We start from the raw sequence: 15,516 nt of genomic DNA on the forward strand, positions 1-15,516 counted from the left end.
AACACCGAGGGGCTCAACTTTCTCGCACAGAATCGTTCTGGTTGGTAGTGCCTCCCCAAAACTGCAAAATATGCATTTATCTAAATTTTGGTTGACTGAAAATTGACTAAAAAAAGTTCAATATCATAAATTACTTTTCGGAATTTGCTGAAATATCGTAATGCATCGAAAACTGGACACTTAAGCGTATAATGCTTGACACTAAACGCGTTAGCGTTGTTAACTTCAACTGCTTAAACAATCATGACATAGCATAGCATGAAAAATTACGTTCCCATAGAATTAGAAGGCAGTCATGTAAGTTATGAATTTGTTCAAAATTTCTTCATTGTGCCGTGATTTGAATTTCGGACACTTTTGCTCTAAATTCCGGACAGCATTTTTTCTTTACATTTCTTCGAGAGAAGTTAGTTAATGATTTTTGCAGGTTGCTTATTGTTTCATTGTTATTCTATTATAATTTTAAACCAAACATCAATAATGAACAAAAGTTATGGAATTTATTTTGTGATTATTATTTTATGTACATACTTTCACGCAACTCCTTTAGTAAAAAACTTCATCGTTAACCGGATCTGTTCGAATTTGAAATCATCTTCTGAATGTGATTACTATTTTGGCCATGGGTTTGTGAAACATAAACATTTGATTTGATTTTTGACATTTTTTCGTCAACAGTTAAGTATTATGCTTGACACTAAAAGCATTACGGTATATGTTTTCTGTATTGAGGATGAAACATTTTTTTTTTATTTTCAAAGTTTATTTTTTGAAATAACGTTAGAATAACGTTGATCACTAGGACTGACAGTTACAAAATAAGGTAGTATTTAAAAAAAAAATGTTTTCGGATGTTTTACGATATGTGACTACTTTCTAGCCAAATTTCTGACTATTTTCTTTTCAAACCTGTTACTTTCTAGCCAAAATTCTGACCATTTTCTTTCAATGTATACAATGAGTATCTGTGGGGGCCAACAGTGATAAAGTTCGAATGTTCTAGATGCGGGCTGAATAGAAAGCGTAGCAAGAACTGAGAAAATACTCTTTTTTATTTGGGGAAAAAAATTATTTGCAATATCTAAAATATGTATTTTTAAAATTGTTTCATGTAAAATAGAAATCATGTAGAAAATTCAAAAGATGAGTCCAAGATGGCAAAACTATTTCTGACGAACTTTGTGGAACATCGAATTTTTATGAATTTTCGAAACTTAGAATTAGATTAGAAAACGTTTTTCAAATTTCATTACCATGACGGTATGGCACGACAAACATATTAAAATGGCCTATCTATATATATAAAAATCTCGTGTGTTCGTGGTCGAACTACTCCGAAACAGCCTAACCGATTTTAATGAAATTATACTCAAAAAACTTGGTAGGCTTGAGAATAGGTCCTAAACTATATATGATCCCGCTAGGATACCGATTACTGAATACAGGGTAACTTCGATATAACGTACATTTCACATCCAAAATGGTACGTTGTATCGAATTGTACGTTATATCGAAGCATAAACAAGAACACAGAAACGTAACTTATATTACTTTATCGTGTTGGTGTTTGGGTAAGGTTAATGAAGAAATTCAAGCAGAAGATGAAGCCAGCCTTTCTCATGATGTTTCCTTTCGTACTGTTGATTAAAGTTTGATACATTTTGAATCCGAAGAATCACAAAACCAGTTGTATTTTGAGATAGGTTAAAGGCCCAACACATGTTTTACTATTAAAATACAGATAATGTATTCTTCCTTCAGAAAAAAAAAACATATTCAAAAAATTATTCCTTCACACTTTGAAAATATGAACATAACGAGGTAAAATGTACATTCTATCGAGAGTACGTTATAACAAAGGTACGTTATATCGAAATTCCCCTGTATTTAATAGCGGTTAGGGTGGTCCCATGTGAATAATAAAAATTATGAATAATTTTATTTTTGTATTTAAATGTAAATATGGGTTATGTAGAGTAATCAAAAAATCAAAAACATAAAAATATAGTTTTTATACTATACTTTTAAACGGTTTTATCTAGCATTACCTACTGTAAATATGTCCTTTTTTTTTTTTTTAATAACTGGAGCCCAACTCTAGGATCCTCAAGTCAGAGTATCTTCGAGATGGGGGTGAGTGGAGGGAAAATTAAAAAAAAAAAAAAAAAAAAAAAATATGTTTGTATGTTTATCTGCAAGGTTGTCCCACATCAACAGAAATTGAACCTCCTTTCTGTTGACCGATTGATCTGAAATTTGGAACACGCCTTTATCTCTGCTGTCGTTATAAAACTGCGTATTCTATGATCTTGAAAATCCAAAAAGGCTGCCGCAAAAAAATGACGGACTACATATTTTATCCGCCATCAAAAAATGGGACATTTTTTTCATTTCATCAATATGGGTACCAAACGAAATGGCTTGAATAGTAGAACATACTTATTTGGGAAAAATCAGTTTGCCTTGAAAAAACACATATAACCATATATTTTTGACAATTTTCACCCCTAAGTCCCATTTTTAATCGCGTTATTTGTATTTTTATATGAACAATACCAAATAACTGATCCGTCGTTCGTTTTTCAAACAGGTCGATTATATTTACGTTGTTAAATGCCAGAGAGCACTTCGTTATCTTCATCGAACTTTCACCCCACATACACGCAAGTAATCTCAATTCAACTAAAGCACCTGGCCGGCGAGCTGGGAGCCATTTTAGATGAGCACAATTAATTATTGGAATTGGTCCCTGCTGGAAACTGCTCATTTTGAATTAATATTTTTGAACACGTTGTTGGAGGAGACGAAACAAACAAGAGAGTGCGCTCGATAGATACTTATGTGTGTCGTTTGATGAATTGACGCAGTCAGGACAACGTCATTCTACTATGTCTTGAGCTGTGCCAGTAATCCATGGTCAATATATACGCAAAGGTAGAGAGCGAACGACTACGATTCCTATGACACAATCAACAGAAGCGGTTTGAGGAAGAGTACATTCCCTTGCGAGACGCTGTCGTGAGCAACACCGACACAGCCTTTCTTCAAACGACAGCGCGTGTATACAAATAAAAGAAATGAGGCCTTGAAAGAGCTCCTTTACCAAATTACACGTATTCCGTCCAACATGTTGGTGCATGAATTCGGTTGAATGACAAAAGCGAGGATTACCCACATTTTTAATTTGGTTAGCCAACAAAACACGCTCTTAGCAAAAAAAAATAGAGTAATTTCCTCGGAAATTACAGATCCATGTACTGATCAACTATTCTCCTGTATTCTGAAATCCGATCGAATCAGGATTACCCGAACGAATCGCTACTCAAAATAAATCGAGTTGTGCAAATGTGGCAGCCTTGCCAGTCGATTCGACATTGAACTATTACTGTGAAACGAAAATGACAATGAATTTTCTGGTGAAATGAAGTCGGTTTTAGAACAAAAGTTACAAATTAAAAAAAAACTCTACGGAAAAAACAGTCTCTAATTTTTGTTCTGTGTAACAGGATAACACGTTCCCTACAAGTGGGAAAAAATATTAAACGGAAATTGTGTTTGATAATGATTTTAATTTATGGATAAAGAGATTTATAAAAAACGTGTATAGAAAAACGTTAAGTTCGGACTTTCTACTAAGTATTTAAACAACGTTGAATAATGGTTTTCATTCAAATTTCGACAATTTAAAAATGCTTTCGTGTCTGCCAGTATCAGAAAGCAAATTGCTTCACGAAAACGGATTATTTAGTTTGATGTTTATTCTGCGCCAAGGCAGAATTTCCACAATTCATAGCACGAATGAATAGAGGTCGATCGGATTTCAGAATGCAAAAGACGAATCGTGAGATTCGATCGAGGCTCAAAGCAATCGGATTCCAGAATATGAGTGACAGCTCGATATTGTTACCACAAAAATGGTTCATTGCCCATGTGATAAAAGATTTATATCACCTTGCATAGCAGATGGAAAATGTACAAAGCGTTTTCCTGTATGTCATAGATCTCATCTCCATCTCACTCGGGCTCGGGAAGTCCATTTTTTTCACGGTGGTCCAATGCAATACACGGTCAAACCTTCACGTATCTGCTTGATATCCACGTGGAATCTATCCTTCATCGATCACAATCGAATAATTTAAGAGATCGTTAGAACATTTAAACACACTTACAATTCATTACATATTTTTTAGTGAACAGCCAAAATATTCACTAGAAATAATTTACATGGAGAACAATGTTTGCCCGATCAGCTAGTTTACTATAAAAAAAACAATACATTAGAAATGTTTTTTTAAAAATCTTGAGAATGTCTGCATTTAGAAGGAGATTGATAGTTAGCTTTTCTGGTTTAAATCACATCAGGATTCATAATTTATGGCTAAAATTAATTGTTAACATGCAAAAATTCTAAGTTTCAAAAATTCATAAAAATTTGATGTTCCACTAAGTTCATCAAAAATTGTTTTACCATCTTGGACTAATTTTTTAAATTTTCTCCATGACTTCTATTTCACATGAAAAAAATCAAAGAATACATATTTTAGATATTGCAAATTAAAATTTTCTTTTGTAAATAAAAAATATACTAATATTTTTTTCAGTGTATCTTTTTTTTTAATCATATTTCCTCAAACCAAAACGGAATTAAAATTTTATTAGAAGCAGAAATACATGTTTTTAAGATCCGCATTTTTAAGACGATTTCATTTGGAATTGCTCTCATAAAAAAAAATAAACATATTTTTAGTGAACAGCCAAAATATTCACTAGAAATAATTTACATGGAGAACAATGTTTGCCGAATCAGCTAGTTTACTATAAAAAAGACAATACATTAGAAATGTTTTTTAAATATCTTGAGAATGGCTGCATTTAGAAGGAGATTGATAATGAGCTTTTCTGGTTTAAATCACACCAGGGTTCATAATTTATGGCTAAAATTAATTGTTAACGTGCAAAAATTCAAAGTTTCAAAAATTCATAAAAATTTGATGTTTCACTAAGTTCATATAAAATTGTTTTAGCATCTTGGACTATTTTTTTAAATTTTCTCCATGACTTCTATGTTATATGAAAAAAAATTAAAGAATACATATTTTAGATATTGCAAATTGAAGTTTTCATTTGTAAATAAAAAATATACTAAATTTTTTTTCAGTGTATCTTTTTTTAGTCACATTTCCTCAAACCAAAACGGAATTCAAAATTTTATTAGAACCAAAAATACATGTTTTTAAGATCCGCATTTTTAAGACTATTTCATTTGGAATTGCTCTCATAGAAAACAATGAACAATTTCAACTCGCGCGTATGAAAAAAAATCAACAAAAAAAGAATCTGTATCGAATTTTGTGAGAAAAACAAAATTAAGTGCTCGAACCCATTCCGAACATATGATGAGTCTACCTTAGGCCGAAGTAACGTTCGCAAAACGTGGTACAAAATGTTCTCACAGGACCGAGAAGATGAGAACGTCAAAAAGTGGGTCGGACACATGAGCACATCTACAACCGACGAAACATAGATGAAACATTGACCGCTAGAGAAGTTGCTGAGGACTTATCATATCGAATGGCCCCTGGCCATTCAATTTTCATCAATAATTTGAACACGAGTCGTATCGCCACGAAATTCTAGAAATTTTTTTGATAGAACGGTATATTTGCTGTACAAAATTCGAAAATCAACTAAGCCATACAACAATTTTTTAAATGAGTTTATTCGTTGCTGTCAGCATAAAAATATGAGAAAAAAATATATATATATCCCAAAATCAAGAAAAAGAAGAGTTCCTGAAATATTCATATTTTATGTAAAAAGGCTGAACTTCCTGGAAAGAAACGAAGGCTTAGGGTCTCTTCTAGTTCAATACATCGAAAACAAGAACAAAACAAAAAACAAACATTTTTGAAAATTTTCGGCTCAAAGTAGAATTCGAAGCATTATGTAATATTTTTTGCTGAAAAGTTCCCGGAATACTTTCTGTTTGCATTAGAGAAGTCGTAAATCGGAAAAGCAGATCAAAAGTTACAAATTATTACAAACTATTTTGGCAAAACTATGGATTTTCAAACCAACCTAAATCATAACTATACTATACATTAACGGAACGGAATTAAAAACGTATCCAATTTTTTATTCAAAAATATATTTGCGCGGTTTGAATAAAAATCGAATCATTTTTCGAAGATTCTTTATTGTGAAAACAGGCAGAACCAGATTATGTACAATTCAAATATATATATATATATATATATATATATATATATATATATATATATATATATATATATATATATATATACAAAATAAATATACAAAAGAATATATATATATATATATATATATATATATATATATATATTCTTTTGTATATTTCTAATATGACTTATACTAAAGTAGCAAAATTCTACCATGAACCATAAATTGTTGGGAATTATATTGCAGTAAAATTTAAATACATACTCGTAGATAAAATACAAAATAGTTGGGCGTCAATGAACAAATTGTACAAGGGTTAAGGCGTTTTAATTTGGTTGACTGAAACAATCAAGTTTATTATATTTATATTTCTATGAGAAGAAAAATGAAAACACAATAGAAACCTAAAATGTTACTTAAATCCACTAAGTTTGATGTGTATCCGGTATCATTTTTTTTTCATTTGAGCCATTCGAATATTCCTTCAATGAATGTTATGTCTGAGCCATATCAAATTGCTTGGCATTTGTCACAAAGGACTGTTTTGCCGAAAAGTATTTAACAAATTTGAAGCACGATTACCAATGGTTGCCGCAGCCTCTGTCAATCCTCATTGCATGTCCCGATAGATTATAAGCAAACAGTTCATATGATTTCATTCGATGAATTGCAATAAATAAATCATAGAAATCAAAATAAAAAGTGTAAAACCACCGAATCGAAAAAGTCCATCGTATATTGACAATTATAGTTATGGAGATTATTACATGTTTGTGATTTAGTGAAGCGGGGGAAAATGCATCTTACTGATATAGTTATATATATTCGATGTAAAAATATGTGTTGAAACGTTTTAGAATTGTTGTTGTATGGTTTGTGTCCACAGCAGATATCGTACTCACAAATGCATCAGAACAAAAAATCCTTATCAAAAGCTCTAAATGGGCAAATTCATACGCTTTCTCAATCATAACTCGGTAATGATAATCACTTTAAGTTTTCTACCTTCGACGATTTAAATTATGTAAGAAAAACAGATGGAAAAAGGATTTAAATCAATAAAATTTAGAAAATTATTAATTATACCAAACAAAACATCGTGATTCTGCTAATTACTTTATCTGTGTGAGTAATTTCGTGTACGACGCAGAAAATCTGACACACCAGTTGTGAATATCGAACCAATTTCGAAAAAAACCTAGAACTTTACACGAAACACACAATCTGGCATCTCTGTTTCGAGCAAACAAAACTTGCTCTTCAAAGCAAAATAAAAAAGACGCAAGACAAGGAACTAGAGTTACGCTTCATTCTACAAAGTCAGATCTAATACACATCAGCAGCGAAATACGAGCGCGATCTAAGCTTTTGAAGGCTCAATCACCCATACAAACGCATGTGTATATTTCGTGTGTCCTCCTCTCTCTCCACACGCCGCTATCCCTTACTAAAACCAAACGTGAACCGAAAGTGAACAACCGTGAGGCGCTGAATACACCACACTGCGTCAGCATCACAAAAAAACATCGCTCAAAAATTCCACGGCTCACAGCGCAACCAAAGAAGCAGGAAAATAAAAACAAAATCTTCGATCTCACTCTCAATCATAATTACCCTTGGTTGGTTGGTGGTTGGTGGGTCTTTCCTAGTTTCCTTTGAGTCTTTTCGTCGGGGTGAAAAAGAAGTAACGAAAACCGACTGTTTTGTATCTAACTTCATTTCCTCCTTTCAACCACCCCGAAGTCAATGGCTTATTAGCTATATTTCAAAATTTTTCAGAAATTATTCTTCGTTTGTCCCCGTGACACTTGATTAGCCATCTTTTCTTGAGTTGATATCGATGCATTCCAATCTTACGCATCCATGAGCAAAGGCCCCAAAAAAAACAACAACCGGACTTCCTTCCACCACGCCGCGCGCCCCGATCATTGGATCATTGGAATCAACTTCTTCCTACCTCAATACATTTTGTCGTCGCGATCCCATTTATCATCGGGGCTACGCACAACGCCACGGAAAAACCAATGGCTACTTGATCGATCACGATCACACCTAGTGTGCGTGTGCGTCTGTGTGTATCTCTTTGCTAGGTGTATGCGTGTGCGCTCTTGAGCGAATGAACGAAAAGAAAATCACTTTTCGAAGCAACATTGAAGCAGGCAAGGCCTGTGTCAGAAACGATCAATCGTTTTACAGCTTTTGTTTTCCTGTTTATCTGTTTTCTTGTCTTTTGCTCGCCCTCCCCCCCCCCCCTCGTTTTTAGTTTTGTTTTTTTTCACTCTCCTATTTGAGATCATCGAAGCGAATTGGTAAATCGTCTATTAATTTTTGCTCGCGGACAGTTTTCTAATTTTGCGCTGCGTTTTTTGGATCCTCGCGTGTGAATTTTCGACACGCATTGTTGTAAAGTTCCTGGTGACATACATCGTGAAGCTTTTTAGTCCTACAGTTTTTTAGTTTTTTTGTCCTACTAAAAATGTCGAAAATCGAAAATCTTTTCAAAACTGTTCATTGTCCATCTTATCGGTTCTCAAATCTAGCTGAAAAAAAAAATTAAACACTGAACATTTAGGACAAAATGGAACATTTTGAATGCTTATAACTCGATCTTTTCTTAATGGATCGCAAAAATGTTTGCATCGATTGATAGGAAATGTTTCTACGCATCTACGCAATGAATAAAATTCGATTTTTCTTGTGACAACTGAATAATTGTCAAATGCCAAGCATTATCTAAAATACCACGTTTTGATTGGCTCTATTTGTACTCTCCAAACTGTACCGGCAAAAAGAAGCAATCATAATAACAGCGGAATACGAACGCAATGCTTTGGCTCGGTTATTCAAGACGACATTGAATATACGCCTTTGTATCTTTAGCTCACTGAACTTCTACGCATACCATTTGTTGGTTAGGCAAAATTTTGATGACAATTTGCTGCGATAACGACGATTGATTCAATAATATCCATTCAACTTGCGTGTCAAAATCGGAACATAGTGCCTGAAATACATTAAAACAAGCAAATTCGCGATTCGAGAAGTACGTACACTTCAAGGGGAAAGGCAAAACACAATGATTGTTAGACAATTCTTCCGTTCACATATTTCGGAAGCGATAAATGAATGAAATGATCAAGACACCATGTCATACGTAAAAGGGTAACGGAATTTCAGACTTATTTATCAAGTTTTCTCGAAACAAAGAACGCAATCTCTCACAATGCATGAGATTTGAAACAACACAATATTCAAAAAAAAAACAAACAAATATCAAATATCAGAAATGCAAAAGAAGATTTCGGAGATGTTGATATTTTTTTCTGAAAAAAATCCCAACTTTCCAAAAATGATATAAACAGCTAGCGTCTCCTTGGTCTGGACACCTCAAAAATCAATAAACAAACATTTGTTTTTTCATGTTTCGCCTAAGGGCAGAAACACACTAAATGTAGTCCGATATTTTTCTCAGAAGGTTCATTCGAATAACTTTCCCATGCAGTTCGGAAGTAGATCCAGCGGCTAAAATATTTGGTAAAAATTTGGTGAAAATCGACGAAAAAAAAGTCGAATTTGAAATATGATCGCTTACTAGACTCCATAATTGCCCAATATTTTTGAATTCGTTACTTTTCGGCGACATCTTTATAGAAGCTGAAACCATAAAGACAATCAAATGAGCAACCTAATTTCGGGATTCAAGAAATGTGGCATTTATCCGTGAATTCATTATTAACACGTTAAGCTCTGATTTTTTCTTGCTGCGCTTTGCATTCAGCGCGCATCAAGAGCCATTGTACAATATCTGTGTAGAAAACCCGTAAACAAACCATATATATTTTTATTTCATTACGATTATATATAAACTATGAATAGAAAAAATCAAATGGTAATGCTTTGATTGAAAATTAACTCGATTATATATAATCGCAATTTCACTTTCAACGTTAAAAGCTATTAAAGCTATTTTCCTATTAATGTTTGACATTCATACATTAATGACAAAATTGTTTTCTTGAGATTCGATTATGTATAGGATTTGAAAATAATTGTTGAAAAAAATGGTCGACTATATATAATCGAGTCCGACCCGTATTTTGTAACTGTCAGTCCAAGTCAGTCAGCACTTTCTTACCAAAAAGCTCAACGTCGGCTCCGACGCTGGGCTCAACATGTTAAAGAACATACCTACATAATCAGAAATGCTGTCCACTATAATTTACGATAGTTATTCAACAAAAAATTCGAAAACTTGCATTTTTGACCCATTCTTACATTTCGAAAGCATTTTTGACCCATTCTTACCGCCCCCCCCCCTTATGTAATGTTCCCAGAACCCGGAATTAATTACGAGTTCAATGGTCGCCAAATTGTCAGGATCCGTTGAGAAACGACATAGCCATTCACGATGTGATCTGGTGTAGTGGTCAACATTCGTACCTCTCACGCTAAAGGTCACGAGCAGGGTTGCCAACTATAATTCTAAAAAATCTGGAGGAATGAAAATTTTTGGGAAAACAAAAACATAATTTTCAATCAAAGCATTACCATTTGATTTTTTCTATTCATAGTTCTGTTTCGCAATCTTTCGCCATCTTTCACACAGCTTAAATATTCTATCCTCCCAGAACATGTTTGCTTCCTCGTCGAAAGCCATACATGTGAAAAACAGGTTGCTTGGTTGTAGCTCATAATACAGAATTCATTCCAAATCCCGCCAGAAACAGAGTATATCTTTCTTCGGGCGAAGAAATAATAAGCATGGTATAAATATACATATAAAATCTTTTTTTAAACTTAATCTCGTTGTAATTTCATAAATTCATCAGACAATCTGGTTTCATAAAATTTTCTAGTACTGTTTTGCAAAGCCACGAAACAATTGAGGGTAGAGATGAAAAAAGTCAAGTACAGCTTTGCGTCTAGAGAATCTAACTTAATTTAAGATATATACAAGTGCGAACCGGAGAACTATCATGGCAGAAAACTTTGACATGGAAATCAGTATATTTATTACGTATAATGTAAAAAGTATAAAAATCAGGAAAAATCAGGATTATTTCAGAAAAATTCAGGATAAATTGAGTGTTCGTCAGGATATCAGGGAGCGTGCTGAAAAGTCTGGGAAATCCTGAAAAATCAGGAAGGTTGACATCTCTGGTCACGAGCAATGTTGCCATACGTATAGATTTATCTGTAAAGGTACAGATTTTTTCGTTATTTTTGGTACAGATTCTGTACGGTACAGAGTACAGACATTCGTCAAAAAGTACAGATTTTTGGTACAGATTTTTTCCGATAGTGAAGTTTCTTACATTTGAACAAAGCTACATTAAGCTACATGATGACTTTTACGCCGTAGTATAGCTTGGTGTGGCAGATCGAAACTTTTAATAAACTTAATAAACTTTTAATAATGATAGTATGCAAGTCTAGATTAAGAAAAAAAAAACTATGTATAAGCATCATCAAACACACGAATGACGAATGAAATGTAAATGTGGTATTTGTAGTAAATAAATTAGTATTGCTTATGCTAATAAAATTGATTTTTCTCTACAACGAATATTTTCGATGGTACAGATTTTTGGAAGAAAAAATACAGATGAGAAAGATTTTTAACCCCTCTGGTACAAATTAAAATGTGGCAACACTGTTCATGAGGATATTGCCAATTATTTTAAAGCATGCCAGCAAAACAGCAAAAGGCAAAAATTCTCCAGATTTTTCAAATTTCTACAGTTTTATCCAGCTTTTTTTATTTTTTCGACACTTGAAGTGTTTTATTCCCCTGAATTATACTCTTTTGCCCCCAGACTTGTTTACACTAGAATGTGTGTGCAATAGTATGGCCCTTTGTGCACATGCCTGAGAGAATCAAGCAGCTATGTAACGATATTTACTTCTATCTCTGCTATAATTCGTTACGAAACAGTAAGTTTGCTGAATTGCAAACATTTTTAGAGTTGAAACTCTTGAAAATGCTGCAATCGTCAGCCACACGGTGAATTTTATTGAAAAGTGTAGTCAAACGTTTATTGGAATGTCATGAACCGCTTCGAATTTATTCTGGTTGTTCAAGAAGATAAAAACTACGTATGATCTATGACGGGTAACCGCAACGATTATTTATTTAATTTTCTTGTCTTATACTCCAAGCATGGTAAACAACATTAACAGATTAATTCTAAGAGATAGTCCGAACCTATTCACATTGCATTCGAGTATTTCAAGATTTTTCAGGACAGCTTTGGATAACATTTTTTAATGCAGACTATATTAAGAATATGACCAATCTGAACAACGTACAGTTCTAGCAGGAAAATTACGTCCGTTTGGATAATGTTTTCGTAGGTACCGCGACTTGAATGTTGATCAATGAATATTTGTCCATATGTGAAATTTCAGACAACGCCGTAGCTTAATTGAAGACCGATTCAATAAGTTTTTACATTGCACTCTGCAAACAAGTTCTAAAACGACGTACTTTCGATCATCCTTTAATAATCAACATGACGTTAATTGATTCATAGCAAGTAACGTACAAGATAGTAAGGAAGCAAATGTCAATTGTTCCCCTTCTAAAAAGTCATCCGAATTGTTGCGATAGAAGTTATATTCAGGATATAGATAACGTATTTTGGGAGATCCGAAATCTGGATCTTGCTGACATCACTGTAAACGAACGCCAGGATGCTTGAATGACCGTCGTCGGAAGCAGTGGTTTCTGGCAATCAAACCTATTTCCACCGATTGCCCGGTTAATTTGAAACATAGAAGACGATACCTCAGTTTGGTTAAACCGAGAGTTAGCGAGCGTCGGACGGCATACGTTTGCCTGGTTAATTTTTGCTTCGAAATATAAATCATATATTTCGAAGCAAAAATAAATAAAAAACTAACCGGGTAATCGTTAGAAACCAGGTTTGCTTGCGAGAGGTCCCCGTTTCCGACTTCAGTTTGACGCCGGCTCTATTCCATATCCTCGTTGGATGAGAGTTTCGCCCCCATTACCTCAGATTGGCCTCAGAATAAATTGCATCACGCAAAATTAATTCATAATGAAAATTACGCTCCGGTGGCGTTTGAAAAAACACAAAAAATCTATTCTTCGAGCTTTTTCCATCTTTTTTTATTTTTCCATTTTTTTCCCGCTTTTTCAAAAATTTGGTTGGCATCTCCGCCACACGGATAGGTTCATCTGGAATGGTACAGATTTTGTCGATTTTTTTTGGAACAGATTCTGTACGGCACAGATTACAGATTTTCGTACACAAAAGTACAGATTGGTACAGATTTGCTGGAGTGATAAAATAATCACATGTAGAGTTAGAAAAAAAAGATGAGACAGAGGTTCGATTTTGATGATTGGACCTCAACTCAAGCTGCCATAATTTGAACCCCAGAAACATTCCCAATCTAACAAGCATCGAAAAAGTATTGGAAACGTTTTCATGTTTTTATGATGGGGAATAAATGCGGTGCCTAAAAATAAAATTGCTTCGCAAAGAAATCTCTGTTGGACAAAAATTAGTTGAATGAAAAGACTGGACAGTTCGCTTGCATTATAAAATTCTCACTATGTCTTACTCCGTTCGTAACCGTCGAGTGATTTTTTTTCTGATTAAAATAACAATAAAACGACAAAGCAATGATACGATGATCACAATCTTGAACTCTGAACATTTGATCAAATAGCATAGGACTGCTCGAAACATTTAATACTGATGCAATCATAGTTTGGCAAGAGTGTGTATGGTAATCATCAAGCAAACGAGTAATTTGAGGCTTGAGTACTATTTTTTCAACAGATTTTTCTTTGCAACAAATATTTTGAATGGTACAGATTTTGATACAGATTTTTGAAAGAAATAGTACGGACGAAAAAGATTTCAGTGTAACTGTGACAAAAATCGGACTGCTTGCATAATATTAACTCCAAGATTCAATGGCCTGACCTCTGTTGCTATTTTTAGGAGTATATTTTTCCCAGGTCAATATATTGGATAGTTTGTTTCAGGCTGAAAGATTAGAATTAACGATGGTACAGATGAAAATGTGACAACACTGGGTATGACTACTTGAAAATTGTCCAAATTTTGAAGGACCCCGCCTTTTAGTCTACCCCTGTAAATTTTGAAATCGTTCAGAAATTCAAATCAATGAGTAACTGGATTTTTTGGAATTGAGAATATATCCCAATAGGTTCCTAGATTTTAGGGAACTAACATTTGATTTTTTTCCAAATCATTCGGGGATTCTTCGTCAAAGGAATTTCTTCCGACTTCCGACTGATACGCGCATATTCTCGAACTTGCCACTCATTTGAAATAGACAATTGTTACAATGTTTCCAGCGACTTCTTCTCAACAGACAATTATGATGAGAGTTTCCTGTGATGTGGCATGTATTTCGCAGATTCATGTTGATACGTATGTATCCTATGTTAAATGAAGGGCCTGAAGTATCGGACGAAATTAGGCTCAGCTTTGCTCGGTCGTCTGAATTCGAAAACAAGTCCAGAAGTGAAACTTCTTTGATATTTGGAGTCTAAAACTGTCATACGCATTGGGTTCAATTCCTCGTTGGTCAAACAAAATCTGATTGGAAATTTTCTTGACCTGTCTTGGTATGAGTGTTGGGCCTGAAGTATCAGCTGAAATTAGGTATTATGCAGCCGTCTGGACTTGAAAACGATCACATTAGCAAATCGTGGTAGGAAATCCAGTGAAGCTGGAGTACTAGAGCTGGAGTAAATTCATAGCTTATTCTCTTGTAAGTATAGGGTTCAATTTCCGATCGGTCAAGAGTCTTCCAGGGTTGAAAATTCATGTTACATGTCATAGAGTATTTAGAGTTCCTTCATAGAGGAATAGTAGAATGAGTAGGGAACATCAACAGTATTTAATAAAAACCAGTGCGTCTGAATAGGTTCATAGATCAAGAAACATGGCAGCATGTTAGCGTTAGGAACGTATTTCACTCTGACCGGTACTTATTCGCTTGCTTCAAAATCAAACTTCAATTTCATTCAGATAGAAGCGCTACTGAGTTTCATAGATTTTGTCCTCTAAAAAAATTAAACAAATTCGCAGATCTACGAATACTTTCGTGAATTTGGCATCTCTGCTACAAAATCGACACAAACAAAATATGTTTCCCCAATAAAAACGGATCCGGTTGAATACAAATTGAAAGAGGTAGGTAGTGGTATGTGAAGCTTATCTGTCCTTACTTGTAGAAATGGGCAAATTACCGGTAACAATTCGCCCTCATTGCTAGGGTTCAATAATAGCTGACATCACATTCCAGGGA

The 15,516-nt window shown here is 34.0% G+C and overlaps 1 protein-coding gene across 9 annotated transcripts in view; it reads right to left on the reverse strand.

The window, feature by feature from the left end:
* The window catches only part of LOC129770491 (ecdysone receptor), a 680,728-nt gene that overhangs the window by 188,907 nt on the left and 476,305 nt on the right, over positions 1-15,516 (reverse strand). The window lies entirely within an intron of this gene.

Source organism: Toxorhynchites rutilus, chromosome 2 (assembly GCF_029784135.1).
Source record: "Toxorhynchites rutilus septentrionalis strain SRP chromosome 2, ASM2978413v1, whole genome shotgun sequence".
Taxonomy (NCBI): Eukaryota; Metazoa; Arthropoda; class Insecta; order Diptera; family Culicidae; genus Toxorhynchites; species Toxorhynchites rutilus.